Source organism: Equus przewalskii, chromosome 13, assembly GCF_037783145.1.
Source record: "Equus przewalskii isolate Varuska chromosome 13, EquPr2, whole genome shotgun sequence".
Taxonomy (NCBI): domain Eukaryota; kingdom Metazoa; phylum Chordata; class Mammalia; order Perissodactyla; family Equidae; genus Equus; species Equus przewalskii.
Window position 1 is genome coordinate 75362347 of NC_091843.1, and position 11744 is coordinate 75374090.

Below are 11744 nucleotides of genomic sequence, written 5' to 3' on the forward strand. Positions count from 1 at the left end.
GTGTGTTAAATAACAAGCACATTGAGAAACTTGAACAGGACAGCATATCCATATTTATATAAGGTACCACTGGAAGATACAGACATCAGGTATCTAATGGCTATAGATTTATTCATAAGGTGATGCTTAACCTGAAAGATCCTCTGAGCACATTTATTCCAAATCTTGTGAAATGAAACTGAGTCCAATAACAACAGCAATACATAAAGTTCATGGCTTTGAACTCACCTCTATGTTCATGAATGATCATGTTCACCATGTATATGTATTCAAGAAGACTGCCAGTAGTTAAGCCCATTGACTTCTAATTACTGGTGAAGGGTTTTGCTGCAATCAATTACTAAAAGGGTTTCAGAAACCTCTCCCAAGGGAGCACCACCAAAATAAAGACACCACCAGGGCAGGGGGAGTGTCAGGTGTACATATGTCTCCCTGTTCACTCCCACTCTGGGATCTAGAGGGCTCGATTACATATAAACTTCCCCCACATTTTAAATTTTCACTTTAAATGAAAGAAATTACCATTAATACATCAGAAAGAATATGTGTAATGAACACATGAGAAATTACCAATTTTGTGATCTAATACATTGGCCTGATGTTTAATTAGTGTACAACATGAGAGAAATAAACATTTCCCCAGGAAAAGTTAATACTAAAAACATTATTTCCTATTTTTATAATTTGTCAGTTCATAGTTTTAATAATCCAGTTTTGATACTTAGCTGTCTGGGAATTACCACAGCATCTAATTCAGGTGCTAAGGTTCCAGTAAAGAAGCTAGGAGAGCAGCCCTTATAACCCCCCCCCCAGCAGGACGAGCAGGGGCCTGGGGCTCCTATGCAGAGCAGTGATGAAGTGCCTGTGGTTTGAAGTCCAATTGCCTAGTCTGAAATCCTTCTTATGAAATGTATTCACAAGTCATATGACTCCTGAGCTTCAATATAATTAGATGTAAAATGTAGATAATAAGAATGCTGAGGAACAGGATTATTGAAAGGATTCGATGAAATGCTATGTATAATGAACATAGCATCTGAACAAGCATTTGATAATTTCTAAATAAAAATGCTTTGTATATTGTGTTTTTAAGTAAGCAATTTTAACCATAATAATATACTTGCTTCTTGTCCATGCCAGATTTATTTAAATTAATTGATATAAAGTATACCTTAAGTTAACACAGTTTATGAAAGTTTTTCTTGGATTCTCTGTAGTTAGCTTAGATTTAAAACAATAGAAGAATGAAGATCATGAATTCATCAAATATTTTTAAGCAGGTAGAATTATGTTCACAGTTCCATTTTGAAATTAAGGAGAACACAAAAAAGATTGATAGCAAATAAATGTCTGACATCTTTTAGAACTATTCTTTATTGAAAATTGTATCATTCAATCCATACAAGGGGCTTTAGAAAACCACTTTCTCAAGTTAAACCTGATCAGATGGGAGGTTTTACTTACATTAATAAATCAAATGAACAGTTTTAATTAAAAACTCATGCTATTTTCAAAATAGTGCTGAAGAGTAGATTTCTGATCAATTGTAACTGCCAGATGGGAGATTTTCATAAGCTGTTTTTAATATTTCACTTTTGTGAGCACATCACTTAAATATGCTGCCTACCGATCTCAAATACAAATGCTATTCAATCACAGTATTAAAATAATGCAATAACTTAAGTACTTTTCTGTAATTTTTGTTTATAGGCATGAATATATATATATTCATATATATATAGGGTATGCAATTCAATAATTTAATTAGCAAAGCTTTTCATCAAATTACTCTAAGTACATTTCCACAGCAAGCACATCGACGAGGAACTATGATGTACTTGGTCAATAAGTTAAAGTTACACCAAGATGATAATTTGACGTGTTGCTGACGACTGCAATGAGAAAAAATTACGTGTATGTGCATTTTCCATAAGATTTTTGCTCAGGTTAAGTTTTATGAAATTAAGTTATATTGATACTTATAATTGAGTGTGTTAGAATTAGTGTAAAAGAGAAGAGGGGCAGCATTACTTATTTGCGACATTTTACATTTGTCTAAAATTGACATTTTGCTTTTGCAAAAGGATTCGGACATTCATCATTTTATCTGATTCTTTAAATATCCCAGTGATGTAAGCAAGTTATTACTTATCTTGTTTAATAAGTAAGAAAACTGAGAAACACAGAGATTTAAGGGTTTGCTAAAGACACAACACTAATGACAGAACCCAGGTCTGGAGTCTCCCATGATGGTGTTCTCTTTTCACTACTTATCCCACATTTAGGTAGAGGTAAAAGGATCGACTCTAACTCATCTTCCTCAGCTAAATGTGAAAAGAATTAGAACCTACACAGCAAAAAATGAGAAGAACCCATTTTTTACTCTCTCTTTAAGTTCTTCAAGAAACCATACCCTATAACTATTTTTGCTTCTTTTCTTATTAGGAGAAAAAAAAATAAGCAGCAACAGCCCTAGTTGCAAAGTGATATACAAATATCCAAAGCAGAGTCTTTAGAGACCGACAGCATCTAACCCCAGATGAATAATTAGACACCTGGCTCACCTCTTGCTCAGCATTGGGCTACGTACCCTCTTTTTTAATTTTGGCTTCATTATTACTTGTGCTCTCATTTTTTTGAAGAGAGTTGTTTCCAGATTCTCTTGCCAGACTGAAAAAAGGGTGAGAGAATTTGCAGAATGAGCTATACTAGAAATGCTAAAATTTAGCAGCCACAATGAAGAACAGAATCAAATGGAAATCAGGGTATAGCATATGACCACAATTAGGAAAGAAGTCATTTAGAGATGCGAACATCTTCAAAAACACAGGCATGTGTCCAGGAAGAGTTCTGAATCTGTAAGATCAGACCAAGAGGAATAATACAGAATGTGAAATTCTTTCTATATGTTAAGGCCAAGGATAAATAAAATATCCCTGAAAGCAACCCCCAGAGAAGGCCAGATAGAACAAGTGAAGAATTTTAAACAGCATCAACAAGAGTTTCACTCAGAATCAACAAGATAAACCCCAAATGCCATTTCAATATTATTAAGGCAAAATATCCTTATTAGACCCTATGCTTCTCACTTTCATGTATGTTATCTGATCTTTGTAATATCCTCATGACGTACGTAATAATACTCCCATTTCACAGATGAAGAAACTAAGATCCAATTATTTGAAGTAATTTTCCCAATTGATAAGAAGTATAAGCAAGATGAATCCCAGAATTCTGGAAATCAACGCATTTGCACTGAATTCCTAGATGTATACATACACAAAGTAGGACAAATTTTAATGAGACACATTGGTACATTCTGCAAATATTATGAAGTCTCCTTTTGAGAACACAGATGTAACTAGTGCCAAGCAGTACAGTGCCACTGAGCATCAAGAAGGCATCTTGCTGGTTCTCTCTGAGTTGACAGCTATGGCTTCCTCTCTCTCATTTCACTCATCTTATAAATAACCCACCTTGAATTCATGATCTTCATTCTGATTCAAAGAGACAGCTTGATTACTGCCTGTTCTCTCATGCTCCAGAACTATTTGTTGTTAGTACTGTCCAGTTGATTCTGACCCTTATCGACCTAGCGGAACTCTGCTAGGTCATTTTTGTGTCATCCTCCCACATTCAGGCACTATATCAGATAATGCTCTGTTGCTATTCATATGGTTTTCATGGCCAATTTTTTCAAAGTGGGTGGCCAAGTCCTTCTTCCTAGTCTGTCTTAGTCTGGAAGCTCTGCTGAAACCTGTCCAACATGGGTGACCCTGCTGGTATTTAAAATACCAGTGGCATAGCTTTCAGCATCACAGCAACACACAGCCACAACAGTATGACAATCTACAGATGGGCAGTGTGGTTCCCTGACTGGAAAAACAACACAGGCCACAGTGGTGAGAGTCCCAAATCTTAACCACTAGACCACCAAGGTTGGCTCTAAGACTATTACAATACTCAGTACTTTCTAGTAAGCTCTTTGCAAAGCATTCTCACAGTAAATATACTTGCAATTTTTATGCCTTCTTTTTTAATGGTGAAAACACCTCTCATCGTGACAAGTTCAATTAATAGCTCAATCCCAGATTTGGCAATTGTCTTGTCGACAGTTGTGGTATCAGGATTTTGTTAAGAGAGAAATTAAGGAGAACATTATTAATTGGATCAGTATTTTCCCCAGCTGTCCTTTACAGACAATGACGGAGGGATAAGAAAGATAATTCCCTTGGTGAAAGTCAGTAGGTTGCCTTTTCATTAAGAGAAAAGGTGGAGATGAAATAATCAAAGAGTGCATTGACCGAGAAGTCTCAGGCTAATGTACAGCTTATATAGTTTGCTATATTGCCTTGCAGGGGTTATGAGTCCAGGCAAAGAAAAATAGTAGTCTTGTTTGGGAAGCCCAGCTTCTGTGAATCTGGAGGGCTGACTCAGTAATTACCTCAGAGGATTGTCATATAACACCTTAACCAAGGCTAAGATTTGCTTTGGTATCTAGAGTAGAATCAATTCTCAGGTTAATTTTTCTTTCCTAAGAAAAACAGAAATAATCAGTGATGTTGCAGAAACATTCACTTTTAAAAATATGCAAAATTTGATGCAGAGGACCAAAGAGTAGCAACCAATTAAAATAGGGTCATGACTGCATTATTTGAACAAATTAGAGGTCAAATTATACCCTTAGCACGGAATATTCACCTACAGTAAAACTTAACATAATATGGTGAGGATATGCGACAAAGACTGCTAAGTGTTCACAAAACTCCTTTTTCCTTTTTCCTTCTGGGCACACCAGTAGAATACATTTTCTAGTCTCCCTTGCAGTTAGGTGGGGCCATATGATGTGCCACAAATAAGGCACAGATAAATTCTCCATGCAGCCCTCCATGCTCTCATTCTCTTCCCCCACCTAGAAGACAGATGCAGAGTTTAGGATCTGAGACACTAAAGATCCTAGGGATGGTAGAGCCACTGGGTGGAAGGATCCTGGATCCCCTCAATCCATTTTGAACTAAGACATGAGCAAGAAAGAGAGCTCTCAGTAATTTAAACCACTGTAATTTAGAGTTTGTTTGTTTTGCATATGGCAACCACAGCCTGACCAATACAGCATATGAGCATCACTTTTATCACCAGACAACTGTTAGTTTTCAACTCTCCTAACCGCCCTATTTTCTATATCTCTTATGTTTGAGGAAACAAACCTGTATGTGCCTTCTCGGATTCTCTTGACCACTTTTTTCTTTCTCTCTTTTGGTCAGGTCCCCAGTCACATCAGGTCACTCCTCCGTTTTTGGACTTGGATGAAATAACACTCTAGAGTACAAGGGATCTCTCTTCCTGAGTGGCACTGAGGGAGTCAGATGATGTAACAGTATAAAGGTAAAAGCTCCCCATGCTGTTTATCAATAAGTAATTTGAGACGAGAGGGTTCTGGGAAGACAAATTTCTCCTTCTTTCTCTCTCCTAAATTTGGTTTATTCTTATCACACTTCCAGAGAAGTTCTATGTGTTGAGTGAGTACATCTGCTAAGCAACCTGAGGCATCTCTTAGTGACTCATCATGCAATGGTGACCAGTGTTGTAACACAATGCATTAAATTGCTTTGCAACTTCCTTGCCCCACTTCTGTTTTTCCTTCTTACGTTAGTGGGCTTGCATCTTCCAGATAAAATAATAACATCTTAATCTTGACTTCAAGCTCTCCTTTTTAAAGGATTGAGCTAAGTCACCTTATTTGTATCATTAGTTTTCAAGCCAACTAGTACTTTACGTTCTTTTCATTCCCACTGTCAAATCCTTGCTCAAGATCCTATAGTCACATAAAGTTTTCAAAAACAATAATTACAATCTTATGCTACAATAGTACAAAGTTCCAAATATAGGAATACTGAATTTCTGACATTAGATTATTTGTAAAACATTTATGGAGAATCCAAATAATCATCAGAAGCAGTGCAAAGAAGTTCAAGACCTAGTCTCTGCCTTTATGAAGCCCCATTTAGTAGCCTAGAGATTGGTAATGGGATAGTTGCAAACAGAGAGGTATAGTAATGCAGGTATAGTAAACATGTGGGCTCTTACAGGTGGCAAGCAGGACAAGTTATTATACAAGTCTTTCTCATATCTCTGAAATCATATCACATAAACAACTAAACAGAAACCCAGGTATGATATTTTAGAACAAATATCATAATTATAAATTTGAGCTACATACTATTTAATCAATATTCTTATTGGTCTCTTTCCTCTCTATTTACTTTTACTCAGTACACAGTCCTCATCTGAGTAGAAAAACCCTTTGAAGAGCTAACATTCACCATCATTTCTGCCCCAGGGAAGTTCTGAAATGAGTTATCTTTTCTTAGAATGTAACTGAACACAGGAAAAATTAAGACTCTAGAATTAGGTATTAGTGGTATAATTTCATTATGTCATTTAAATTCCCAGAAGATCAGAAATAACTATATTCAAAGTTTAAATGAGACATATTTCTAAGTCAGATATTGGCTGTGTGAGTTTTACCAGGAATATTTGTTCTCTTCCATCAATTCAGATGGTCAATAGTTTGTATCATTAAAAAAATTGAAAGAAAATAATGAATCTGTCTCTTCCTTATCAGGCGATCTACCAGGAATTTTACTTATGTTTTCTCATTTAATCCTTCCGTTGTTCCATAAAGTCTGCAGAGAAAACAGGCTCAGAAGTTTGAAAACTTTGCATAAAATCACTTACCCAGTCAGCAGTTGAGACATAATTCAAACTCACATTTGACCTCCAAGCCCACCTAGAAGATTAAAACATTTACAGGCTAATGTACTTCTGAAAAATAAAAGTACCTACATGATTTTGCTAAGCTATACTTTTGTAATAAATAGGGCACCATAAAGAATACCAAAGTAATAATTTATTAAGTTATGCTCTTCTGAAGGAATTAATTCAACTTTTTGAAAGCAACCTTTAACTAAGGCATGGTTTGCTCAGAAAAATTCTGGCATACTTAATAAAGTAATAGATGCTATCTCAATGAACACAAAATATAAGAGCATTCTTCTTTCACTGGGCATTTGGCAACTCGTAAGGGAAATCAGGCAGCTCGGTCATAGCATAGTAAAGTATTTAAAAGTCAGATATCTCACCTCACACCATATGCTGAAACAAATTCCAGATTATTAAAAAGTTTAATATTTTTGAAAATCAAATAAAAGAAAATGAAAATAATACTGAATACTGATCAAACCTCTGACAAAAAAATGATATTCTCTGCTTTGAATTTGTAAAGAATACACTAAGGAAAGTATCAATAAATGTTACCATACCATCTGAAATGTTAGTATAAAAAGATAAAATAAAACGTTAAACTTACTGGGAAAATTTTCAGCAAATGTGACATTGGATTAATAGCTTGGTTTTATTTTTACAGGTATAAAACATAGAATACTCAAACTGCTGATAGAAAAGTCACTGAGAACATGGATAAATTCGCAAGACCTTAAACAGATAATTAACATCAGAAGGAAAAATAATTATCAAATATAGATTTGAAAACATTCAAACTTTCTAGTAGCCAGAAAATGTCAGTTAAAGCAAATACCATTTGACATGTGAAACTGCAAAAATAAATAAGTAAATGAACACCAAAATGCTGATAAAAGTGCAGTGAAATCACTACCCCATTTATTTCTAACAACATAAGGTGGTACAATTCTTCTAGAAGCAATTTGGCAAATAACTTATGAAAGGTGTTCCTAATATTCACAGTCCCAGGAATCTAGCCTAAGGAAGCCGGCCGAAATATACAAAAAGGCAAATACGTGGAGGCACAATATGACACTGGGGACAACTAGAAGCAATTCAACATCTAACAGCAGCAGAACATTTTAGGACATTGTCACCAATCCACTAGATAAAATATCTGGCTGTTTTTACAATACTAATTGTAAGGACTGTTGAAGAATGAAGACAAGTACTTAAAATAAGTATTTCTTGAAGCAAAATTATATGGATTTGATTATTATGAGTACATTTTTAAATGCTCTCTAAAAAACTAGAGTGGAATACACTAAAATTCTAATGGTAGTGGGATTCATGTATGCACTTTTTGTATTTGTCCTGTTTTTCACATTTTTCTAAGGTGGGTTGTTCTACATCTATATTTTTATAAATAGGTTACATATCAAAACTGTGAGAAAAACATATGCCTAAGCATTGGGATAAGAAATAGCATGATTGAGATAAATAGGGCTAAACAATAAAAGTCAATAACAAAAAATGTTTTGTAAGTATTACCTCTTATCAGCTAGATTCACACACACTCATTAACTTCAGTAGGATCTGTATCTGGTGAGTGAAGAAATTATCTAAATTAAAGAACATAATTAGGTCTAACCTTAAAAATTCAAAAAACATCACTATCGGGACAAGTAATACTAAACAAGAGCATTGTGATGCAAGCAGAAACAGTCAAGTAACAGTATAAGTGATTTATGTTAAATTTGCCCATATTAGCTAGCATCTTATAGCATAGTGGCCCCAACTTTGTAAAATATGTGTTTTTCAATGAAGAAAATGTGAAGTTAATTTACTGAAAGAGAGAGAGACAGAGAGAGTAAATATAGATAGTTAGACTGAAGGACATACAGATAGAAACATAAATATCTCTTCTGTGTCTGAGCATTTTGTGTATAGCCCCCCATCCCTTGTGGTGTTCATAACAACGTTTCTTGGCACTAAGTTACTGGAAACAGCTTTCATTCAACAACGAACCGGCACACCTCCTGGCCTCAATATGCACTCAGAATGTGGAAGCAGAATTGAATTGAACCTGTTGATATGGCTGTATAAATCTCATAAACCAAAGAGTGTAAAAATGACTGATACTGGATTTTGAAAATGTTTATTTTCCTTTACATACAAACCAAATGCTTTCTAGGACTCAAATGATATCTTGGAAACCTGGGAGTCCTCTGAGTCATTAGTATAAAGATTGTTCCCCCCTACACACACACTCATTTTCCCTGCTCCTGCTGCCATCAGGAGAATATCAATAATAGCTACCATTTATTGAGCCGTGTGCCTCCCATGTGCCAGGCACTTTGTGTGTGTTATCTCATTTATTTCCGACCACAACCTTGTGAGGTCCGGCCAATGGCTCTCAGAGGGCTCTCCACGGCCCTTGTAACACACTGGCAGCTATCCTTCCCTCTATCTGTTCATAAGACTAATTGGGCCAGTTCTCAGGAATACTGTGTGGAAACAATTTTGCAGGATTTATGATCTGCATGTGATCTTCTCATACATCCTCTTGCAGATGATATAAGAAAACAAATGAGTAGATTGTTGTAGCAGAAAGACAACAAGCCTAAATGTCGTGAGCACATTTGGTTCTGTTCTTGGTTCCTGGTTCTGTTGTTCACAGGTTGGGTGATCTTAGTCAAATCATTTCAATTCTCCCACTCTCCAAGCCCCAGGGACTGCATAGTCACAAGCCTCAATGACCCCCTTTTAGTCAAGGCTTTTGTTATTATAACAGAAACCATACCAGATATGATTAGGGAAAGTAAATTTACCAGAATTATACAAGGATGTTGTTGGAAGTGTAGCTAAATTTCTTCAGGATTTTGGGCCAGAAACTAGAATGTTAATAACATTCCTAACAGGAACCTGAATAGCTACTTTTGGGGGCAGACACTCCAAAACCCACCAGAAGGCCTAAATTTAAACCTTAATTTCACCATTTAATTGTTTCATCACTTGAACTGATTTGCTAATAGTGCTTAACACAGTGTGTGGCCCAAAGCAGGCATTTAATAACTGGGAGCTATTTTATCATTATTTTGTCATCAGAATAATTAATAATAATCAGTGATATATTTTCCCCACAGAGTTGTGAGAATACATTTTGTAAATCACTAGGTATGCAGAAAGAGTAGAGAGAAATTACTAAGAGTTCAGGCTCTGGAGTCAATTTGCTTCTGTTCCATTTCCAACCATACCAACTATTAGCTGTATGACTTTAAGAAAATAATTATGGATTATGATAATAAAAGCATTTGCTTAATGGTGAAGATTAAATGAGATACATATGCATTTATATTGAGTCCTGCACATTACTAAATGGTCAAGAAGTATTAGTTATAAAATTATTGTTTTCAAAATTTTACATTTTTAGGAATAAAAACTTCTAGGTAAACTAAAGGGATAGGACACCTGAAAGGAATCAGAAACCACTCCCTGCCCCCAGTGTGACAACTACAACAAGGTGGCATTTAATGGGAAAACCCAACCTAACTGCACACTATTCTGTCCTTGTTATATTTAATTTTTCTTTTTCTTCTTTTCAAAGTCATTGGGAATAAAGAAATAACTAAAGTGATATCATATAAATGGCTTATCATAGATTCTAGTACAGCATCAGCATCACCTGGGAACTTGTTAGAAATGCACATTTTCAGGCACCTCCCCAGGCTCCAGGATCAGAAGCTCTCTGGTGTGCATGTGTGGGGATGCTCAGCATTCTGTGTTTCAGCAAGCCGTTCATGTGACCCTGAGGCACACTCAAGTCGAAGAAGCTCAAGTCAGAGAACTCTGGTTGCATGCTAGAATCACCCGTGGAACTTTTTAAAAAGATCTACATTGATGTACCCTGGCCCTATGAGAAAATAGTTGAACCAAAATCACTGAGGATGGAGTCAGGACAGCAATATAGATATTTTTGAAATATAACCAAAGCTTCCTCCTGTAGCCAGAAAAAGAAACACTACAACTGTCCATCCCACACAGTCATGACGCAAGTGGCTCCAAGGCCATCACCAAGGAGGCCTCTGAAGAGCACGAAAACGGAGGTAGAGCTGATACTAAATACCTCCAATCTTCACGTTACAGATACTTTAATGCCCCAAGATCTCCTCTTTCCTCATCTCAGGATAACACTCCCTCACGTGCTTCTGATTCCATAAAGAAACAAGTTCTTAGATATTTCATTCCTACTGATAGAAATCTCAATCAACCCAGAAGAACATTTTCTTAAGTGAAATTTTATACATTAGCCAAATGAAATTTCAGACATTGGCCAAATGGAGTGTGTAAAGATTGGGGACAAGGAGTGGGGGACTCCTTCCACTGTTTCATTTTAATTACCCTGCTTATTTTCTCAACTACAATGAATTATAGAGCATTGATCATTTATTACATTGAGTGGCATACCTTAATGAATACTAACTCATTTCAACCCTTTTTGGCATCCCCCAGAATTCACTGAACCAACTCTGTTTCGTTATGAAAACAGCCGCTCAGCAGCAGCAAAGGGGCTAACTGGTACATTTCATAGCAATGAAAACAACCTGCAAAGATATTTGGATGCAGAAAAATGGAAGCATATTGATAACCTGGCCTAGAATGGTAACATTTCTATTACATAGTTCAACAAAAATAAAGCGATTTTAACAAAATCATGTCAAAGGACCCATGTCTCATGCTTTGAAAACAAATGTGTTGGCTTCCAGTCAACATTTCCAGGGCTTAGCAGCAGGAGGTCATTACCCTTTGACAATGTTTGGTTACACAGACATTATCTCCAATTAACAGGTTTTAACAACAAGGATTTCTCTTTTATTTGAAAATGGTGTTATTTTTTAAATAAATAACTACAGAAGTTATTCAGTAATCTTGTCTCATTGACTTGGACTGGATTATATTTACTCCTGTAAACACACACACACACACACACACATCTGAGGCAG

The 11744-nt window shown here is 35.9% G+C and overlaps 1 long non-coding RNA gene across 2 annotated transcripts in view; it reads left to right on the plus strand.

The window, feature by feature from the left end:
* The window catches only part of LOC103550097 (uncharacterized), a 33788-nt gene extending 22332 nt beyond the window's left edge, over positions 1-11456 (plus strand). The window contains exons 2-3 of one of the 2 annotated variants that reach the window (XR_544686.2): positions 5265-5385; positions 11254-11456. This is a non-coding gene — a long non-coding RNA (uncharacterized lncRNA). Of the gene's footprint in view, positions 1-5264; positions 5386-7426; positions 7647-11253 lie in introns of those variants that run through there. The other variant, XR_544685.2, reaches the window with a different exon arrangement.
* Positions 11457-11744: the final 288 nt, after the last annotated feature.